Source organism: Musa acuminata, chromosome BXJ1-7, assembly GCF_036884655.1.
Source record: "Musa acuminata AAA Group cultivar baxijiao chromosome BXJ1-7, Cavendish_Baxijiao_AAA, whole genome shotgun sequence".
Taxonomy (NCBI): Eukaryota; Viridiplantae; Streptophyta; class Magnoliopsida; order Zingiberales; family Musaceae; genus Musa; species Musa acuminata.
Window position 1 is genome coordinate 32414712 of NC_088333.1, and position 24606 is coordinate 32439317.

Sequence of the window (24606 nt, forward strand, 5' to 3'; positions counted from 1 at the left end):
GCCTTTGGCCGACACGTCGACCGATCCTCCGACTCGACGTCCAATCTTCTGACATGTTCCTCTCCGGCCTAACATTTGATTCCTCTTGCTTCAATCAATTTGCCTCTCCTGATCAAAGTTAGTCTCGCATCACTCAAAACACAGATTACATTATAACATTATCAATTGATTTCATCATCAAAATCTGAGATTCAATAAGAGTAAGTCTCTAGTAGATTTGGTCGCCTTTGGAATTATACCGTCTTGTCCATCATTTTTGTCGCATACTCCTCTAAGTCGCAAAGGTACAACATCGCGTACTGCCTACTTAATCTTTTGGTCGAGCACTCTTACATCAACCCGAAGTCCTCCACTTTCAGCTATCTTGATGAGAAGCTCGTTGACACTGGTCTTATGAAGTTCCTTGGCCTTTGCCCTTTAGCTTTATCTTCATACTTGGAGTTTGCCTCTGTATTCTCCACCTCATCGGCCCCTTTCACGACCAAGCGCTCTCCCTTAATGAGAGCAAGGGATCAATAACTTCATGGAAGTCCCACCTCTGCGGTACCATGGCATTGCCATCCCCAAGGCCCTACTATCCATCATCTCGCATCTGCATCCCTTTCTTCGCGATCGGTGGATCTGCCTTTATAGCATTGTGGTGCTGATCCGAGTCCACCTCCATTCCAACCGATGCTTGATTTTTGGGTAGCTAAGTCCCTCTGGACTCGTCGTCGCTTCCTCGCCTCTTTCGACCCACCTGCTTCAACACCTCTATGTTCTCTAAGAAGTTCCCCTTAGTCGATGGAAAGATAGACTACAACTCCCATACATGGCCTTCGCCATCATGTTATAGGGTTTGCACTGATTCTATTCTTCTTAGCTTCCTTGGTAGCAACATTCACTTACTTGGCCTTGTCCTTTGACTTGCTGGGCTCCCTTAAGCAAATATGAGCTCTGGAGTAGTCTAACTCTTATGCCGCTCCAATCATACCTCTGCATGATCAAGTCCCCCCCCTAGAGGACTCATTGGTTTTTGGGTAGCTAAGTCCCTCTAGACTCATCGTCGCTTCCTCGCCCCTTTCGACCCCCTGCTCTAACACCTCTGTGTTCTCTGTGCAGTTCCCCTTGGTTGATGAAAGACATACTACAACTCCCATGCATGGCCTCCGCCATCATGTTGTTGGGTTCACACCGATTCTGTTCTCTTTAGCTTCCTTGGTAGCAATGTTCGCTTACTCGAACTTGTCTTCTGACTTACCAAGCTCCCTTAAGCGAATATGAGCTCTAGAGCAGTCGAACTCTCCAGCCGCTCTGATCATACCTCTGCATGATCAAGTCTCTCCCATGGGACTCACTTGTACTTGCATTCGGTACACTCCCTCGGTGGTACACGACCCCCATATGCTGATGACCAAAGCTTTTATCCGATGTAAAATATAATGCACACACGGAAGACTCGCCTCTATGATACCATGGCATTCACTTGTTGAATCTATAGCCTTTCTTGTCGTCGTGTTGTTCACCAAAGTGGAACTCCCAATAGCTCCCGATCATATCTCCGTAGTCCCTCATGGGACTAGTTTTGTGTATATCGCATTGCCACGAACTATTCCACCATGATTCGCTACACCATGTCACCTCCTTGTGACATCTCCATTGTATTCTGATCATTATAGGATGAACTCGGATTGCGATCCCACCATGTGTGGCCTCTACCAACATATCATAGGGTTTCTTCCACTTTGATTGTGTTTACTCTTTTGGTAATCGACCTTCGTCCACCCGCTCTCGGGTCACACCCAGATGAAGCACTGCTCTAAGATAGTCTGTCACCTAGTAGCTCCCGAAGTCCACCGACTTCACTGAAAATGGTGCACCATTGTCTAGATCCTGGGTCTCTGCCCCCACCAGCACAATCTCCGCTGTGCATCGCTTCCTTCATGGCAACTTGAATGACAGCACTATGACGTATTCTTCAAGAGCACCTGCCTTCGCATCCTCTTGCCCTGTGCCAAAGCCTTGTAAACCCAACTTCGCCTTCGCAAATTGAGTCGCCTTAGTTCCTCCATCAAATGCTTCTCCAAGATAAGGTGCATGTGCATAGAAGCTCCCTTTATCTTTGGCACCATGCAGGATGAGTCTGCTCCATCAGAATGTGGAACCCATGGAACGACATGATTCCGCACTTACCTCAACAAGAGTTTATGTCCTTGACCTTTGTCCAAGGAAAGCTTCGTGCCTTTGTTATATGTTCCATCTTCTATGCCAACTCTCTTCATGCGGCTTGGGTCCTTCACCACGTTACACTCAAGTTGCTCCGCTCCTCAATTTGCATTGAGTTGATGGTGGCCTTCGTGCTCACCATTCCATGAGTCAGTCATCCATTGAGTCCGATCTCGCTCTAAGAATGCTTTCATTTTATTTTGCCTTAGGTATCTCCCCCACTTGATCTCGCAATACATTCATCAACACATTACCTTATGCAAGATCATACAATAACCCCTCGTCACTCGCTCGATGCGTTGAGCTTTGTGTGGTTGTTGTCTTGAGGTACTCCTCAACATGTGCGGCCCGTTGCACATGATTTTCCCTTTGGAGAATCGAGATTTATGCCTCCAAGGTATCTATCCTGTTGGAGCAACTTCTCTCTTCACATCCTTCCCTTCGGAAATTTTAGAGACCACCATCCCCTTGGACTACTTCGCCTTGGTGAACAAACTGTCCATTGTTCTGCCCTCGCAAACACACTTGTTAGATTGTGACTCTATGTCAATACAGCCCCGCTGCACCTCTCAAGGTCTAGTAATATGCTGAACTTGCTGCACACTTTAGCCTTCTATAGACGTATCCTTCTCATACCGAAGAAAAAGTTTCAATACTCCGTGATACCAAAGAGAAAGTTTAGAAAGAAAAGATATCATTAAAGCAAAATTAGAGGTATTACAAATATAATATCTTATGAGCCCTTGTATAAAGATCTCTACTAACGAAAGATATCTTGATAACGGGGAGAAGTAGAATAAGCTTCCTGATGTCTAATATAATAAACTTCAAAAACTAAGGAACCTCCATTGGTCATTCGACAAATTTGATAATGTTCAGGGCATTGGTATTGACTAGGATATTGTTATATCTCTCTTGTCTTACTCTCTTCAATCTCTTCCAGCAAAGCAAAAGCCTTAGCTATCATCGGATTGGATGCATTATTAGGTTGACAATCAGTAGCTAATATGCTCTCATTATTGTCCTTGAAGACAAAGCCGATTCCTGCTAAAAAAAATTAAATTACAAAATAAGTCATCAGTATCAAGAATTATGTTACAGTTAGAAGTACTCTCTGTTTCGATTTTCTAGACCAAACTAGGCTTCCACTCAAACTTTTTATCAGACGTGCTAGTCTCCCCAATGTGAGTCAAAACCTTACAAACTAAGGAAGATTGATTAGACTAGCATTGCAGGTGAAGTCGTTTGCACTGCATCGATCATGATTAGCCTAAAAATTAGTACAATTAGCTTCCCTTGGCAAAAGCCACAACAGCATAACATTGACCTCAGCGGCCAATCACAAAATGTCAGCAAAAAGGGAACTCAGGTTCCATGGGATGTCCTTCGTTCCATTTACAAAATGAATGTAGTTTAGAGAATCTGTTCTGATCCGGATATTCTGAATGTTGGCCTTTTGACATACAAGAAAGCTTCAAAAAGAACCCTGCTTTCAGCTTGTATCGGGGATGGTATCAGAGATGAAGCAAGTGTTTTTGTGTAACCAGCTACTATCAACATATGTTGTTGATCCCACACTGCATATCCAACACATGCATCATCAGCAGATTTCTGAAATGAGCCATCACAATCAATAATAGCATCACATCTCAGGCTAGGATTGCTGTTAGCATTTATGGTTCTCCAATTATATCCCTCATGCTCTTGGATACATAAAAAAGTGGTCAGGTGGTGGCAGCCACTTTCCTCCATATAGACAACAGATTGGTCTTGTGATTGCGATGGATATCATCGTTATGACTCAATAATAAGAACCGTCAGGTAGCAGAGTTTTTTATTTTTGTCTAAGGTGTTCCCTTCATTTAGCTAAGAGCCTAGGTTCTAATTTTCAAAATAGTAAATGGGGTTGTAGTTAGACCAGATCCCAAAGCTCTCTAGTTAGTTTACATTCAAAGAAGAGATGGTAGCTACAATCAAGAGTACAGCAAACAATGAGGGCGTGGATTAGGTTGAGAATGCAGAATCTTGGACATATAATTAGTGGTAGGGAGTCAGTTCTTAAGGAGTTTCCACAGGAACTTTGGTTTTAGGTTGAACTTTGAGATGCAACATCATCGTCTAGATAGGCCACTGTTGGTTATTCAACTAATTCCTCTCTCTCAATAAGCGGTAGGTATTACTGAAGAGGCTTTGTCACTTGGAGTAAAGGACCAAATCCAAGAATCATCAATGGGGTTATGGAAACAAAGGCTGAAATTGTTGAGATTTGATTCATAGTTATCTATTTAGATAGTTATCATGATCTAGTGGTTACATGATGATTTCAATAACTACCTCAATCATGATCTAGTTATAGGGTGATTTCAATAACAACCTAAATCTAATAGTTATAGGATGGTTGTCACTAGGTCCTATAAATAGGACCCTAATTCATGAAATAAGGTAGATATAGAGTATGTGTGCATTTGGTATCTTGTAAGTGTTCTTATCAATCCTACTGTTTTTTAATACTACATCAATTTTCTTGAGTCAAAAAGATTCTTTTTACTTGTATCGTAGTATTCTGTTTTTTCCTTGCTCCTCCATCCTAACATTTGTGGTATCAGAGCCTAGTTTCAATCTAAACTGGGCATTATAGCTTCTAATGGTAATTTCATGTCTCAACCCCTTATCCTCATCTTCTCGGGCAAAAGTCATGAATTTTGGAGTATCAAGATGAAGACTCTATTCAAGTCTCATGGGACTTAATAGAGAATGGATATGCAGATCCAGATGACGAAATCAGGCTGAGGGAGAAAGAACGAAGGACTCAAAGGCATTGTTCTTCATTCAATAAGCTGTACATGAGATAATCTACTCAAGAATTGCAGTAGCGACAACCTCAAAGTAAGCTTGGTTAATACTTCAAAATGAATTTCAAGGCTCATCAAGGGTGATTACGGTAAAACTTCAAACCCTCCGTCGTGAGTTTGAAATTTTGTTTATGAAAAGAAATGAATCGGTGCAAGATTTTCTTTCACGAGTGATTGAAATTGTTAATCAAATGAAATCTTACGGTGAACATTTTTTTGATCATATAATTGTTGCAAAAGTTTTGAGAAGTTTAACTCCGAAATTTGATCATATTGCCGCAATTGAGGAGTCAAAAGATTTATCTACATATTCATTTGATGAACTAATGGGTTCCTTGCAAGCACATGAAGTAAGGCTGAAGGCTGAATAAGTCACTTGAAAAAAGTGAAGAAAAAGCATTTCAAGTTAAGGGGGGTCTTCTACTTCAAAAGAAGATAAAAAATCAATAGGAAGAGGACGTGGCAGAGGAGGATTTCATGGTAGAGGAAATGAAAGAGGAAGAAGATACTTTGATGGGCATGATGAACAAGGGCAATCAAATTATGATCGAAGAAATTACAAGAGTGGAATTCAATGTCACTATTGTAAAAAGTTTGGTCATATGAAGGAAAATTGCTGGAAAAGAGAAAAGCAAGCAAGCTATGTGGAGAAAAATGAAGAAAATAGTAAGTTGTTTATGACTCATTCACAAGTTCATAATATCTCAAATGATATTTGATTTCTGGATAGTGGATGTTCTAATTATATGTCAGGCATAAAATCAATATTTAGAGATATTGATGAAACTCACAAGTTGAATGTTAGACTTGGAGATAGCAAGCAAATCCAAGTGGAAGGGAAATGAACAATTGAGATGAAGACAAATCAAGGGAAGGTAAAATACCTTGATAATGTTTTCTTTGTTCCTACTTTATAACATAACTTGTTAAGTGTTGGACAATTAGTAGATGATGGATATTCAGTAATATTTGATGATGGTTCATGCACTATTAGAGATAAAAAATCTAGTTTGATTATAGTAAATGTTTGCATGACGCAAAACAAGATGTTTCCACTTGATGTGTCAAATATTAAAAGACATGCGCTTATCACAACTCAAAAGAATGAGTCTAGTTTATGGCATTTAAGATATGGACACCTTAACATTAAGGGTTTAAGGTTGTTAAGTCAAAAAGGAATAGTTTTTGGATTGTCTAAAATTAATACACTTGATATATGTGAATGATGTATTTATAGCAAATAAAGTAAAAAACCATTTCCTATTGGAAAAGCATGGAGAACATCTAATTGTCTTGAATTAATTCATGCTGACTTATGTGGACCTATGAATACAAAATAATTTAGTGAAAGTCAATATGTTTTATTATTTACAGATGATTATAGTCGCATGAGTTGGGTATATTTTTTGAAATTGAAATATGAAACATTTGATAATTTTTGAAAGTTTAAGGCACTTGTAGAAAGACAAAGTGATAGATATATAAAGACACTTCGGACAGATAGAGGTGGTGAATTTTTATCTAATGAGTTTAGTTCTTTTTGTGAAGAAAATGGTATTCACAAAGAATTGACAGCACCATATACACCGGAGCAAAATGGTATAGCTGAATATAAGAATCAGACTGTCGTTGGAATGGCAAGAAGTTTGCTTAAAGGAAAACATCTTCCAAATCAGTTTTGGGCAGAAGTAGTTGCAACAGTAGTTTATTTGTTGAATATTTCACCAACAAAGGCTGTTATGAATCGAACTCCTTTTAAGGCTTGGTATGGTATGAAACCAAGTGTTAGACATCTAAGAATTTTTTGTTGTATTGCTTATGCTTTGGTGAATTCACAAAATTATCACAAGCTTGATGAAAAATCTGAAAAATATATTTTAATTGGTTATTCTTTACGATCGAAAGCATATCGATTATATAACCCTATTAGTAGCAAAGTTATTATTAACAGAAATGTTATGTTTGATGAAAGGGTAAGTTGGAATTGGGAGATCAATAAAGGTGGAACACAAATGTAGATTCTAATAGAACTAAACACTCCGCAGAATCAAGTGACAGTTCCTGCTCCAACAAGTTCATCGTCAACCTCACCCAATAGCAGTTCAAATTCAGATTCTTCAAATGAAACCCCTCCAGAAATTTCAGATCACTAATAGAAATTTATAACTCAACATTTGCTTTGTTTATTTTAGATCCAACAACTTTTGAGGAAGCAGTTAAAAAAGAGAAATGAAGAAAAGCAATGAAGGAGGAAATCAAGTCAATTGATAAGAATGAAACTTGAGAGCTAATGGATCTACCGAAAGAAAAGAAAGTGATTGGGTTAAAATGGGTGTTCAAAATAAAATTTAAATGCAAATTATTTAGTTTCACTGATAGTGATTATGCAGGAGCTTTAGATGATCGAAAGAGTACTTCAGGCAAGTGGAGCCATAACAATGAAGTATTTTGGAACAGATGAACAAGTTGCAGATATCCTCACCAAATCACTTTCAGTTCGAAAGCATGTTTATTTTATGTCGCAAATTGGTGTATGCAACTATGAATCAAGGGGGAGTGTTGAGATTTGATTCATAGTTATCTATCTAGATATTTATCATGATCTAGTGGTTACATGATGATTTCAATAACCACCTCAATCATGATCTAGTAGTTATAGGGTGGTTTCAATAACTACCTCAATCTAATAGTTATAGGGTGGTTGTCACTAGGTCCTATAAATAGGACCGTAGTTCATGAAGTAAGGTAGATATAGAGTCGGTGTGCATTTGGTATCTTGTAAGTGTTCTTATCAATCTTCCTGTTTATTAATACTACATCAGTTTTCTTGAGTCAAAAGGATTCTCTTTTTACTCGTATCGTAGTATTCTGTTTTTTCCTTACTCCTCCATCCCAACAGAAATCGTGAACTATCCATGCAAAGTTGTTGATAAATTCATAAGCTTTGCTGTAATCATTTATAAAGTCTGCATTTATAAAGGTTGGCCACTTTGATATAAGAATGTTCTCGATCCAAGGGTCCTTGCGGGTATTAATAGATGAACCAGACTCGACAGATTTACTAAGCCCAGATTTACTATTGGACATGAGGGAGCACATCTAAACATGAGGGAGCGAAGGTTCTTCCAGTTGGGAGAGTCAGGGGTTTGCAATTGATCCAAGGATGCACATCTCCATATTTAGATTTGAGGAGTTGTACTTAGATCTTGTTATCATTGTTGAGTAAGGGAAGGAACCTTTTAGCTTCAAAGGTATCTCTAACAAAAGTAAAGTCTTTCACCCCAGGTCCCCCGTCTCTCTTCTGCTTGGTGATACACTCCCAACTGATCAAGTTTATACCTTTAGAATTAGAAGAATGTGACCAAAAGAATTATCTAGAGAGATGAGCAATTTTGTTAAGAATGTGATATGAGAATCTTATATTCATAAGGTAGGATAAAGGTATGGAATTGATGATCGAATTGATTACGACAAGCTTCCCAGCTTGAGAAAGAAGGTTTTCTTGCCAACTTCGGATTCTAATAAGAGCTTTGTTCAGAAGGGATTACTGTAGGGAGGGTGAAAGCTCCTTGTGTGAGACAAAGTAGCCAAGGTAGCGAATAGGCCAGGAGCCGACACTCATAATGATGCTTCTACCATCACTATTTGCTTTTAAAATTGCCTTGACTTGTGAAAATAGATCAAAATTAAGTTTTAAAATATTTTATCATAGAAATTTGGTAAGGGTGTGAGATTCAGTATGATTATAGACAAACAAAAAAAATATTGAAGTTTGATTATGTAGTTAGTTAATAAATTTAGAAAATAAAAGTTTATGATATTCTATGTACATATTAAAACAGAAAGTAAAAATGGAAAGGTTATTGCTTAAGAATTAAAGGAGGATATCTAAAATGGTGAGTAGTCTTAGTAGTGGTCAGTGATTGTTGGATCTGAAAGATATTAGATTTGACTATTAATATGTGGGCTTATTAATAAGACCATTTTTTTTTCCTTTTTGTGTTTCATAAGGTCTACCACATTACTTGGATATAATATTCAGACCATGTGTTAATCTGCATATCTAAAATTAATCATCTCAGAAAGTGTCTGCAACCCTTCTAACCAAGTTTTCTAAGTGCACCATAAAGAACAGAATAAGAATACCTTAGGCACACGTTTTAGAGTAGTGTTTTTTTTATTCAAAAGAAAATTCACATTTTCATTAAAGATCTCAGAAAAAAAAAGGTTACAGGGAGAAGGTGCCTATCAAACTAACCTTTCCAAAAGACAATAGTTATTCTTCACACCTTAGATTTTGTTATTCTATGGGTTGAGTTTGTTAAGGCAGATTTTGTTATTCTATGGGTTGAGTTTGTTAAGGCAGATTTTGAGTTGTCTGACTTATAGGTCGAGTTGGATCCAACTTGAGTTTTCTTCGAGCCAATCTTGAGTGGAAACCTTGCCTCATTGGATGAGAGAAGTCGAATCCTACAAGATTGCATCTGGGGCAAATTATCCTCTGAAACTTAAGTCAGTAAACTAGTTGGACAAGTCAAATTGAAATATGAGTGAATGTGTCTAGAGTGTACATGGGGCTCCCCTTTATAGTGGTCACATAGAGTCATTACACCTATTTATTGTGTAGTTCATATAGTAATGGGGGCATGAAGTTAAGCCAAAACTAATGCCACCTAGCGTCGAACTCGAGATTGGATAATTTTCTCCATGTGGCACTCATCAGGAGTAGCCAAATGGCCCCATTAATTGATTGATCCTTTTAGGTTCCGATGACAAGAGATTGTTGTTCAGTCGGCCATGTGACCCTAATGCATCCTCCACGTGGTATAGTAGGTGTTGTCAATGTCAATGGCTGGTGGCCACATGTCCCAGACACTTCCTCTACGTGGTATAGTAGGTGTCGACCAACATGGTCGGCTGGTTTGCCACGTGCCCTCGATGTGCCTATTGATTGAGGCTGACACATCGATGAGTGGAGCTAACGTGTCAGCTACGTCAATCTTGCCATATCATATGCCCCCCACTTCCCGGGTTGGGAGAGCAGCAAAATCAAGTTAGGAAGTAGAGTTAACTCGATGATCTAGTACAAGTACGCGTAATGAGTTGACACGATTCAATATAGTGGCGAACGATAGAGAGCGCACTGGGTCGACTTGGTTGGGCGTGGTAGAAAACGCACTGAGTCTACACAATCGGGTGTGGCAGAGACCGATAGAGAATGACAATGAATGTACCAGGCTGACATGGTCAAGCATGGTGAAGATCGACGGAGAATGTCAGAGAATGCATCGGGTCGACATTGCTCGATGTGGTGGAGACCAACGAAGAACAGTGGAGAATGCATCGGGCCGACATGGTCATGCGTGGTAGAGATTGACAAAGAATGGCTGATAATGCATTAGGTTGACATGACCGAGCATGAGCTCGTGCTGTGAATTTGAGTGGATCTAACTTGATTTGATAACTGAGTACTTGTCATACCCACCTACTAAAAAGTCAACGTGGTGCATTCATTATGTGTTGTGTGCCCCTAGCAAAGATGTGATGGATTTAATGTGATCTTCATGATGATTAGAATGACCACTAGATCAAGCAGATCATGCCATGTGTCCTAACTTGTTCTTAATGACACCATATGCCCTATTACCCTCGCAGCTTTTGAGAGCAAGTAGGCAGACGGACAGTGGAACCCATCGTCCTTGGAACCTATAAATAGTTGCCCTTAGCCATTTATTGCTTGTCACTTCTTCTTATATCTTCTTAAACTCGAACTTCCTCCTCTGGCAAACTTAAGGTCCAAGATGTCATCTTTCTCCTCCTCTTTTAGTGCCTTAGACTTAGATAGGTCATTGATTTTGTCACCACCCTTAGTGTCAGTAATGAAAAATCTATCCTCGGATAGAGTCGAGTCAGTCATGCTAATGGAAGTTGCCCCCTCGGAGGCGAACCCATCGTGCGATGTGGTTCTGTGTCCAATCGTGGTCCTTCGGTTCAGACTTAGTGGTGTCAGCCTCCAACTTGAAGATTCTTCGGGAGGTCTATCACATTTTGGTCTAGTTCAAGCTGATGCCTGCTCAACCAAGTGATTGACCTTATGTGTCGCATCACATATTTTGCATAAGCACAGACACACTAGAGGCGAGACTTTGCTTTCCCCTCTATCCTTTTTTCGTGGAGGCTTTCAATTTTTGGAAGTTCTCACCTGCCCAAATAGTATCGAATTCCTGGTGCTTTCTTGTGATCTTTTTTGGGGAATGTATAACAACACACATCCCGACCCTCTTGTTTGCCTGCAATAGTTTGTGTTTCAAGGGGTCAACCTATTTCCTCTCCACCCGGTTGTCGGTGCTCCAACCTCTTGCAAGGGTTGGAAGAAGAGGTATTTTTTTGTTTCTTTAAAGAGCAGTTAGTCGATCAACTTAGATTAGTCCATGTGATGTCGCCCCCAAGATTTCCCAACAGTGGTATTAGAGCCAGGTTGTTCATGCGAATAATTGGTTTTGAACTACGTGTGTTGTGTTTTGGAGAAGCTTTTGATGTCAAAATCATTGACGCAAAAGCGAGAAAGGACAACAACTGTTGCTGCCCTTGCGGTTGTCGCAGATGGAAGCACTGCCATCTGCTTGCAAGCAGGCCACTTGCAGCGGCAGCCATAAGGCAAGCCACGTGCAGCCAGGCCCCTGCGTGCGGGCAAGGCGGTCACCAGCATGCAGGGACTACGCCCGCACGCAAGGGCGGCGCCTACGTGTGCTGAACCCATAGGCAAAGGCTCCAGCGACCGCTGTGTCCGCGGGCTGAGGCAAAGCAGGGCAACGGCGCCTGCGGCCGCTACTATCACGCCCCAGCCCCGCCCCCCCCCCTCCCTCCCCCCCCCCCCCGAATATAATTTTGATAATATTATAATTCAACAAACAATCCAGGATCCAATCACACATTTGAGATCACTAAGAAAAATGTTCAAGTCATTCACCTCTACAATCCACAATTCACAAAACCTGTATAGTTTATAATCATACATCATGTCACTAGATAATTCTAAAAATCCAAAAGCAACTTAACTAAACCATAACTATATCATAAATCCATAAGCGTGGCAGTTAATGCAATTACAAAACCAACATATACTACATGTTTATATCAATACATAGTTTAAACTTAACATTTACAAAATCATAACATGAGAGATACATTTCAAATATTTACCGGATACATCAATTTATATTTGTCATTGATACACACAAAAGGAACTTATACAACATCAACATATCAAGTACGAAAGATTTGCCCAAAAATCTTCTAACTTTCCACTGCCTCAACCCAATTTACAAATTTTAGCGAGCAATAAGCTATCCTGAAAATTTTATATAGCAACGAGGTGAGCATATAAAGCTCAGCAAATGACTAACATATCTATAGCAAAGAGGATAGGTTTCAAACAAATAAGGTATCAAAATACAAAGTAGAGATACAAGATGAAACAGTAGCACGTTTTGTTTGAATGCAGAATTACAATGTCGTATCGTTCGAAGCACGTTTTGTTCATACAATCGAGGAAAAGTAATTGGAGCATATCATTGACATAAAGAGCATATCCCAGGCATATGATAATTTCAAGGCATAACAAAGACATAAATAGGATTTTGGATATCAATGGAATACGAAACAGTTCGAAACATATCAATGGTGAATGAAATGCTTCGGAATGTATCAATGGCATATGGAAATATTTCAGAAGCATAAGAAGCATTTCAGAACATATCAAAGAACAAATACGAAACAGAAGCTCAAACGTCGTACCCTAGCATAGTGCATGTGAGGTTTAACTCAGTGGTGGCTCCACGTCGTGATGAGTTCTCGACTCCATCCACGGGTAGCCCTTTCCAACTCGAGCCCTCTCACCCTGCCCAAGTGCTAGGTCGGCTCTGAATTTTATATCAAACAGATAGAAGGTGAAGTGGGATCATAACATAATATGGTCCATCCATTTCTGAATGACCACCAAACATAAGTCTCCTACATCTGGGAGCTCCATCCACCCACGTCTGAGTGAAGTCATAGGGGGCTGACAGAGCATCGCGGGCTCTAAGCATAACTCCCTTTACCATTTCTAGCAAAGGTTTATATTTTATCCCACAAACACCAGAGTACAAAGGGACAGTATGAATAATGAAATTAGCATATATTGGAAGCACATGCGGAACAACGAAATGTACATATGCCCTTCGAGTCAATACGATATAAACATAATCTTTCACAAATGTGTTCAGATTTGAAAGGAAACAAAAGCAAGAGCATACAAGGATTTCAAAAAATCATATATATCTCAATTGAAATAAGAAAGTTAGATGAATTCAATATCTAAAGAAATGAAACTCGAAGATGCACATATCGAAAGCAAATGCGGAATAATGGGATGCATGTGCCGAATCATTACGATGCAAACATGAACTTTAGATGATAGCTGTAGATGTACAAATAAATAAAGGACAAAAGTATACAGGAATTTAAGGTAATAATGTAAAACTTGACTGAAGTAAGAGATTTTGCTGAAATCGATTTCCAAAGAGAATAAACAAGGAAAGTCGAAATCAACCAAAGCTCGATTCTGGCAGAATTTGATAGAAATATTGTATGAACTATTTGGATAATCAATTATGCTCCAATTTATACAAAATGGTGTTATTAGAAAGCTTTATCAATCTAGTTTTAGGCAAATCAATTTTTATAAGAATTGGAATTTACAACAAGGAGTTACAGATAATTTCGTAGGAAAATGTCTGAAAATATTTGCTCTATTTTACTAAATCCATAGGGTCGATTAAAGCAGATGTTTTAGTTAGTAATTGTACTCCAAAAATTTCAAATTAGTTATATACAGAAAGAATTTTGAGTCTAGATTCGAATAAATCATACTTTGTATGAATCTGAGTTCACAGCAGAAAGTTTTAAGCAATTAAGCAATAAGAGGTCAGAAATTTCAGTCCCTATTTTATAGAATCTGTAGGGTTAATTTAAACAGAAGTCTTAGTAGGCATTTAAACTCCAAATCATTCGATCTTAGTATCAAAATAAAGATTTTTTTGTCTACTTTCAAATGGAATAGGTTTTGTCTAATTCATAATTTATTACAAAATGTTATGACCGAACCATTGCATAGAGGTTAGATTATCAAAAAACTATAGATTCATGACCTTGTATCAAATCGAAAGAAGGTCTGGTTCTCAGTTGAAATCTTTCAAATTTTATAGAATAAAAATGGAAACAGAGATTAAGGTGACTGTGGAATGGGGTTAAAATAGTTGCCTTAAAATTATTTGAATCCCAAATATGAGAAAATTGATGAAAAACCTCAAGCTCTTCTTCTTCTTCTTCTTCTTCTTCTTCCCTTCTCTTCTCAAACTCACGTTGGCTGCAACTCTTCAGGTTTGTTTTCTTTAACCTTTCATCTAATTATTTGGGTTTTGGATAATGCAAAAATTGTAAGGTGTCATGCATGAAAGGGGCTAAGTGTCATCTTTAGAGCAAAGATAAGTAGCACCTACCTTATGTTAGCTAGTGACACATGTCCACTATTTTTTTTTAACTTAAATCTGAATCTTTCATAAATTATATCAAACTTATAATATTTACTCTTAGGTCCCTAGCCATAAACTTTTAATATAATATTATTTAATATAAAATAATTATTAAATAATCCTTATTTTTACAAACAAACCTTTTACTAAATTTTTAAAAATGGGGGATGTTACACTCTCCCCTCCTTAAAGAAAAATTTAGTCCTCTAAATTTATCATACCTTATTCAATGAAAAGATGAGGATAAGCTTTCATCATTTCTTCCTCAAGCTCCCAAGTTGTTTCCTCTCCAAAATGATATCTCCAGATCACTTTAACTAGAGGGATAACCTGATTCCTCAAGATCTTTTCTTTTTTTTATCAACAATCTGAGTGGGCTCTTCCACATAAGACAAGTCTTTATCAATCACCATCGGCTCATACTTAATGATATGAGAGGGATCAGGTATATACTTTCTGATCATTGAAACATGAAATATATCATGGATATGGTACAATGATGATGGCAAGGCAATCCTGTAAGCGACAGAACTAACCCTCTCAAGAATCTCAAAAGGTCCAATAAATCTTGGGCTTAACTTTTCTTTCTTCCCAAATCTTACAATGCCTTTAGAAGGGGAGACCTTCAGGAATACAAAATCCCCGATTTGAAACTCAATATTTCATCTTATGTTAACAGCATAACTCTTTTTACGACTCTAAGCAGTCTTTAACCTTTTTCTTATAAGTTAAATTTTCTCAGTAGTCTCTTGTACTTTTTCTGGTGCTAATAACTTTTTGTCGTCAATTTCTTCCCAACATATAGGCGTCCTGCACTTTCGCTCATATAAAGCTTCAAAAGGAGCCATTTAAATACTTGAATGATAACTATTATTATAAGTGAACTCAATAAGAGAAATATCTTTATCCCATTCACCTTTCCAATCCTTAACATAGGCTCGAAGCAAATCCTCAAGTGTTTGAATGGTTCTTTCTTATTGACCATCAGTTTGAGGGTGATAAGCAATGGTAAACTTGACTTTAGTGCCAATAGATTCTTGTAACCTTCTCCAAAATCTAGATAGAAATCTGGAGTCTCTATCAGAGATTATCTCCTTTGGAACACCATGAAGTCTTACTATTTCATTTATATATCAATCCGCAAGCCTATCAAGAGAATAAGTCATATTGATCGGTAGGAAATGTGTAGATTTCGTTAACCTATCAATGATAACCCCAAATAGCATCATGCTTTCTAGAAGTTCGGGGTAGTCCTGAAATAAAGTCCATGGTAATACATTCCCATTTCCATTTAGGAATATTTAAAGGTTGCAACAAACCTCCAGGTCTTTGGTGTTCTGCTTTGATTTGCTGACATGTCAAACACTTTGAAACATATATTGCAATCTCCTTCTTCATGCCTTCCTACCAATAATGATTTTAGAGATCTCTATACATCTTAGTGCTACCAGGATGCATAGTGTACTTTGAATTATGACCATCCCTCAGGATTTGATTTTTGATATCTGAGTCATTTGGAACACATATTCTATCTCCAAATTTCAATAGGCCATCCTCTGAAACTCGAAAATTCAGTTTCAATCCCTTTTCTACTTCATTCCTTAAGCAGATCAAGCGTCGATCTCATAGTTGTCCTTCTTTAATTTGTTGAATGAGATCAGATTGCACTTGGATGGAGGCCATTAATATCATTGAGTCTTGCCCTTTTCTCATAACATTCGAATCATAATTCTCTTCTAATAACTTCCATTGCTTCACAACCAAAGTCGCCATAAAACTTGTAGATTTTCTACTAAGGGCATCTACTACAACATTAGCTTTACCCGGGTGATAACGAATGGTACAATCATAATCCTTTAGAAGTTCTATCCATCTCCGTTGTCATGTTTAACTCTTTTTGATTAAAAATATACTTTAAACTCTTATGATCAGTAAAGATTTCAAATGTTCACCCATACAAGTAATGCCTCCAAATCTTTAGAGCAAAAATAATTGCTGTCAATTCCAAATCATGAGTTGGATAATTCAATTCATAACTCTTTAGTTGTCTAGAAGCATAAGCAATCACTTTCCCTTCTTGCATCAAAACACATCCAAGGCCCTTTCTTGAGGCATCAGTGTAAACCATAAATCCCTCATCACCACTTGGAATAGTGAGAATAGGGGCACTAGTCAATCTCCTTTTTAACTCTTGAAAACTTTGCTCACAATCATCACCCCATACAAATTTCACATTCTTTTGAGTAAGTTTGGTGAGAGGTTGAGCAATTCGAGAAAATCCCTCCACAAATCTCCTATAATAACCTGCCATGCCCAAGAAGCTTCTAACTTCTATCATATTTGTTGGTACTTCCCACTTAACAATAGCTTCCACTTTCTTTGGATCAACAGATATACCCTTCCCTGAAATCACATGGCCTAAGAAAGCAATTTCATTCAACCAAAATTCACATTTGCTGAACTTTGCATACAACTTCTTTTCTCTTAGTATGGATAATATATTTCTCAAGTGTTCCTCATGCTCCTGATTACTCCTTGAATATACTAATATGTCATCAATGAATATAATCACACAATCGTCCAAGAATGGCTGAAATATCCTATTCATCAGTTTCATGAAAGTTATAGGGGCATTAGTTAAACCAAAAGGCATCACTAAGAATTCATAGTGACCATATCGAGTTCAAAAAGCTGTTTTTGGAATATCCTCCTTCATGATCTTCAACTGATAGTAACCTGACCTTAGATCAATCTTGGAGAATACTTGTGCACCCTGTAATTGATCAAACAAATCATCAATTCTAGGTAGGGGATACTTGTTTTTGATGGTCACTTGATTCAATTGTTTATAATCAATACAAAGCCTTAACGTTCTGTCCTTCTTCTTAACTAATAGCACCGGAGCACCCCATGGTGAAACACTAGGTCGAATGAAACCCTTATCTAATAGTTCTTATAGTTGCTTTTTCAATTTCTCTAGCTCGAGTGGTGCTATTCTATAAGGAGGCTTAGATATTGGGGTTGTCCTAGGGACCAAATCAATAGTAAATTCACCCTCTCTATCTGGAGATAAACCAAGCAAGTCATTTGGAAATACATCAGGCAAGGAGATAAATCATGCCCAATACTCTCAAAATAAAAGATGGGGATGATCTAGTATGCAAAAAGTGATCATTTTGTATAACAATCTATACTTGTATGATTGGAAGATAGTCAATCCATACTTAGTATAATATCAAAACTCCAAATATCTAGGAGAACCAAATCAGCAAGAAGTTCGTGTTCTCCAATAGAAATCAAACAAGATGACCAAATCGAGTTTGTTATCAAACAATCCCCAATAGCCGTATTTACATATAGCATATAATCCAGTGGTCTAGGTTGAATGCCCAAGTGATAAGCAAAATATTACGAATCAAATCATAGATGAGACATATGGTCAAACAAATATTTGCATTCTTTCAAAAACATGAATAGTACCTTCGACCACTAATTCAGAAGCTTTAGAATCATATTCCGTGATAACATACACTCTGACATAGGTTAGTGATTTATGAGGCAGTGATTCTTCTTGTTCAAAGGGCAGTCTTTAATTTTATGATCCAAATTTTCGCAAGCAAAATAGGCTCCAGTCACCTACAAATACAAACTTATTTCATAATTTAACTCACATCGTACACAGGATTGAATCTTTTGTGGTGACTTCCCTTTTCAAATCGATGATGTCTTAACCCTCTTATTATCACATTCTGATTAATTTATAATCTCTCTTTTTCTTTTTTTTTTGGTAAACTTGTCCTTGCTATTCTTGTCCTTGATCTCCAAAAATTCTTTTGATCATCAAAACAATTTCGTACATCAAATATCTTCTCCAATCGCATCATCTATTTTTCTACTACTAATGTATTAGGTTCTCCATGCTTCTACTACGCCACTCTGATTTAATATCCCGGATCAACCCTTTTATCGCACATAATTAATCAAAAGCAGATAAAGTTGGAGGACTAAATGCCCTCGTCATCCTAGATTCCTAAAATGCATCAAAAAAAAATTTCACCAATCAATATAGTTCACTAGACCTCAAAATATTTTACACGTCAACATATCAAATATTTCAGTGATCCTCAAACCATGCTCTGATACCACTCTGTCACGCCCGCCCCCCCCCCCCCCCGAATATAATTTTCATTCAGGAGGTGTGAACCTAACTCAAGATTGATAATATTATAATTCAACAAACAATCCAGGATCCAATCACACATTTGAGGTCACTAAGAAAAATGTTCAAGTCATTCACCTCTACAATCCACAATTCACAAAACCTGTGCATATAATCATACATCATGTCACTAGATGATTCTTAAAATCCAAAAATAACATAACTAAACCATAAGCGTGGTAATTAATGCAATCACAAAACCAACATGTACTACATGTTTATATCAATACATAGTTTAAACTTAACATTTCCAAAATCATAACATGAGAGGTACTTTTCAAATATTTACAGGATACATCAATCTAGATTTGTCATTGATACACACAAAAGGAACTTATACAACATCAACATATCAAGTACGAAAGATTTGCCCCAAAATCTTCTAACTTTCCACTGCCTCAACCCAATTTACATATTTTAGCGAGCGATAAGCTATCCTGAAAAATTTATATAGCAACGGGGTGAGAATATAAAGCTCAGCAAATGACTAACATATCCATAGCAAAGAGGATAGGTTTCAAACAAATAAGGTATCAAAATACAAAGCAGAGATACAAGATGAAACAGTAGCATATTTTTTTTTAATGCAGAATTACAATGTCGTATCGTTCGAAGCACGTTTTGTTCAAACAATCGAGGAAAGGTAATTAGAGCATATCATCGACATAAGGAGCATATCTAAGGCATATGGTAATTTTAAGGCATAACAAAGACATAAGGAGCATTTTGGATATCAATGGAATACGAAACAGTTCGGAACATATCAATGGTGAATGAAATTCTTCGGAATGTATCAATGGCATATGGAAATATTTCGGAAGCATAAGAAGCATTTCAGAACATATCAAAGAACAAATATGAAACAGAAGCTCAAACATTGTACCCTAGCATAGTGCATGTGAGTTTTAACTCAGTGGTAGCTCCACACCGTGATGAGTTCTCGACTCCATCCACGGGTAGCCCTTTCAAACTCGAGCCCTCTCACCCTGCCCAAGTGCTAGGTTGGCTCTAAATTTTATATCAAACAGATAGAAGGTGATGTAGGATCATAACATAATATGGTCCATCCATTTGTGAATGACCACCAAACATAAGTCTACCACGTTTAGGAGCTTCATCCACCCACGTCTAAGTGAAGTCAAAGGGGGCCGACAGAGCATCGCGAGCTCTAAGAATAACGCCCTTTACCATTTTTGACAAAGGTTCACATTTTATCCCATAAACACCATAGTACAAAGGGACAGTATGAATAATGAAATTAGCATATATTGGAAGCACATGTGGAACAACGAAATGTACATATGTCTTTCGAGTCAAGACGATATAAATATAATCTTTCACAAATATATTAAGATTTGAAAGGAAACAAAAGCAAGAGCATACAAGGATTTCAAGAAATCATATATAGTTCAATTGAAATAAGAAAGTTAGATGGATTCAATCTCTAAAGAAATAAAACTAGAAGAGGCACATGTCGAAAGCAAATGCGGAACAATAGGATGCATGTGCCGAATCATTACGATGCAAACATGAACTTTAGATGATAGTTGTAGATGTACAAATAAATAAAGGACAAAAGTATATAGGAATTTAAGGTAATAATGTAAAGCTTGACTGAAGTAAGAGTTTTTGCCGAAATCGATTTCCAAAGATAATAAACAAGGAAAGCCGAAATCGACCAAAGCTCGATTCTGGCAGAATTTGATAAGAATATTGTATGAATTATTTGGATAACCAATTATACTCCAATTTATACAAAATATATGTCATTAGAAAGCTTTATCAATTTAGTTTTAGGTAAATAAGTTTTACAAGAATTGGAATTTACAACAGGGAGTTACAGATAATTTCGTAGGGAAAGGTCTGAAAATATTTGCTCTATTTTACTGAATCCATAGGGTCAATGAAAGCAGATGTTTCAATTAGTAATTGTACTCCAAAAATTTCAAATCAGGTATATGCAGAAATAATTTTGAGTCTAGATTCGAATAAATCATACTTTGTATGAATCTGAGTTCACGGCAGAAAGTTATAAGCAGTTAAGCAACAAGAGGTCAGAAATTTCAGTCCCTATTTTATAGAATCTGTAGGGTTAATTTAAACAAAAGTCTTAGTAGGCATTTAAACTCCAAATCATTCGATCTTAGTATCAAAATAAATATTTTTTTGTCTACTTTCAAATAGAATAGGTTTGTCTAAATCATAATTTATTACAAAATGTTATGACCGAAATATTGCATAGAGGTCAGATTGCCAACAAATTACCAATTCATGACTTTGTATCAAAACGAAAGAAGGTCTGGTTCTCAGTTGAAATCTTTCAAATTTTACAGAATAAAAATGGAAACAGAGATTAAGGTTACTGTGAGATGGGGTTAGAATACTTGCCTTAAAATTATTTGAATCCCAAATGTGGAAAAATTGATGAAAAACCTCAAGCTCTTCTTCTTCTTCTTCTTCTTCTTCCCTTCTCTTCTGAAACTCACTTTGGCTGCAACTCTTCATGTTTGTTTTCTTTAACCTTTCATCTAATTTTCTGAGTTTTGGCTAATGCAAAAGTTGCAAGATGTCATGCATGCATGAAAAGGGCTAGGTGTCTTCTTTAGAGCAAAGATAAGTGGCACCAACCTTAGGTTAGCTAGTGACACATGTCTTTTTTTTTTTTTTAACTTAAATCTGAATCTTTCATCAATTATATCAAACTTGTAATATTTACTCTTAGGTCCCTAGTCATAAACTTTTAATATAATATCATTTAATATAAAATAATTATTAAATAATCCTTATTTTTACAAACAAACCTTTTACTAAATTTTTAAAAATGGGGGATGTTACAACTGCTCCTGCAGGCAAACCCCCCCCCCCCTAGGGGCGGCCGCCTGGCAGGGCACTGCACCCGCGAGCACAACGCTCGGGGGGGGGGCAGGGGGCAGCGCCAGTAGGGTGGTGGCAGCGGCAGCAAAGGGGAGTAGGGCATTAGGGTTTTTGGGGCAAAAAGATAGTTTTGCCCTGTAAATTTGAGAAATTCCAGTTTCTGTCTTTTTGTCTAAATTATGAAAATACCCCTAGGAATTCAAAAATTCCCTACATGTCCCTGATTTCAAAAAAATATTAATTAATTAAAAGTTTAGTTGAATTTTATTTTTATCATTATCTAGTAATCCTACATGACAATAATTATTTATATATGTGATGTATGATGTGTGGACGGATGATCATGGACCGTGTGATGTGTGTACTTGTGATTATTATTATTGGGGTCTGCGAGCCTCCATTGTATTTCTCATTTATTGTCGGGCCTGCGTGTCTATGATTAAGTTGTAATCACATGAGGAGACGTAGCGAGAGCATAGATGCGATGGCGGGACCCACGAGATGGACGATCGCGATGCATGAAGATGCATCGAGATGTCGACAGAACGGACGAGGACGAGATGGACGATCACAGGGCATAGAGATGTACCGTTGCACACATAGATCTTGATGTGAGTGATTATGCCTATTGGCTCAGGCCTAATCACATTAGGTTGTGGTCCATGATCATCTGGTGTGATTACTTATACACATATTAGATATGTATATATATTTGCATGCGATGTAGATATATATTAAATATGTATATGTGTGACATATCATATTAGGAGACCAAATCATAGAAATATCTCTCTCGATAATATTAAGTCGATAAACGTGAGGCAATTAGATTGACCCACGTGGCCTTCCATCGTTATAAGTAGGAACTGATTCCCGGTGTAGGTTGAGTTGGTTGAGTACCTCCAGACTCACCTATATCGTGATTCGCTATCTTGTTTATGACATAGAGATGTCACCGGTGATCTTAGGACATGGTATGCTTGATCGAGTCCCTTGAGAGTATATCATCAAATCAGACTCATCTTGTAACGAAGGTGTTGACTTAACCGAGCATCATGGTTGGTCGAGTCCCTCGAGACCATGGTGATTCAGAGGCTGAACAAGACAAGAATCACAAGTAGTTGTGATCAATACGAGTTGCCTACCTTTTAGGCTTAGTGTGTTTGGCCGAGTCCCTCGAGGTTACACTAAGACGCTAATTGGATCCTGATCCCCACTAGAAGTCTGCCGGAGACTTCCGTTTCACGTGATGAGGGTGTCGTGTGACTCGCTAGTAAAATAGTGGGAGCATATTAAGATAGAAGTCAATATCTTGATAGTTTATTTCTTGCAATCGTCCCGTTATTATCACAATATAAGGAGATCGGCTCATCACTACCCAGCACGACTCCCACTATTTTACTAGCGATTGAAGTTCATCACATATCTTGGGAGTCGTGCCGGATAGCGAGGAACCGATCTCCTTATATTGCGACAACAACGGGGCGATTGTAAGAAATAAACTATCATCGACTTCTGTACATGTATTGACAGGACTCCTGTACCTATCCACTTAGGCCAGTTTTCAGGTAGAAACTGGTTTCGTTCCAATTTCTGAGAACATCTTCTTCTACTGTTCCTTGTCTTAGCCTTCTCATTTTTCATCACAAGTTCATATATAACTGTGTTAGCCTGATCAATTTTGTAGCTCTTCGGAGGAGGCATGATATTTTGTTGCAGTTGTTCCTATTTTGAACTTCATATGGTTCAAAGTTATGGCCTTGGCATTCTTAGTGATGAAGGCCTTGTCAGATCCCTTACAAGAGATGGAAGACCTGAGTAATCTCTTGTTTCTACATCTCACTCTGTTCCTTAATAATAATTTGCTAATCTCATACGGATCTAATTCACTGTACCACTGTTTTTGACACTGGTGTTTTTGTATCACTGGCAATAGTGAGTGGTGGTAATGGTAAGTCCATGCTCCTGTTAGTTTTCCTCGTGGCTATCAACCTCGAGTTGGAAGCCATTGCATGCGTCTACAGGGTTTTGCTAAAATAGTGGGCAGAAGGTACGGGGAGATCAAGCTTCCCTACAATGAACATATGAGGTGGGTTGGGAGTATCTCCACGTTTGTGTTTGGCTTCATGTGGTTCTACTGCTCCTAGATCTTTGTGTTGCAGGACGCTCTGCTAGTTCTGTGTTTTTGGATATGTGCATTTGGATTGGGAGCAGACAGTCAGAAGAGTTTCTTTGGCAGCCACTTTGGTGGAGTCTCTTCCTATCAGTGATGTTGTAGATGACAACATCTCTGTTCCCTTCACAAATATGTTGACATCTTTTCTTCTTTTTGGTCGTAATATCCTCACTGCTTCTGATGTGGTGATTGTGTTGAAGAGCAAATCTATTTCTGATGTTTGTTGGAATATTGCTCCTCCCGTCTTCCGTTTAAGAGGCTTGTAATATAATTTGTTGAAATAAATGTTCTCTCTTGTTTGTTCGATGTCGTAGTCCAACATTTGTATTGAAGTCTTGCAAGATGTGACCAACAAGATGACTCTTATCAAGAATTCTTTATGATTTCAGATTAAATTCAGTGAAGTGACGAACACGTACTGGCTTAGCTCACTATTCATCGATCAACAGCCTCTAATAATAATAATATCATCATCATCATCATCTCATGATATCATCAAGGTGAAGGAGTTACCGATCTAAACCTATCAACAACAACTAGAATAATAATAATAATAATAATAATAATAATAATAATATAAATTTAAACAAGTAGAATATTAGTTTAATGATAATATTTCCAATTTATTTTTCTTAGATCGAACATTTTAAATCATAATTTTTTCAACACACTAGGTTGAAGATTCGAAACCATATTTGGTTAAGA

General features: G+C 37.6%; 1 pseudogene; it reads left to right on the forward strand.

Moving 5' to 3' along the window:
- Positions 1–10972: 10972 nt before the first annotated feature.
- Positions 10973–24167, forward strand: LOC135679699 (probable phytol kinase, chloroplastic; annotated as a pseudogene).
- The last annotated feature ends 439 nt before the right edge of the window (positions 24168–24606 follow it).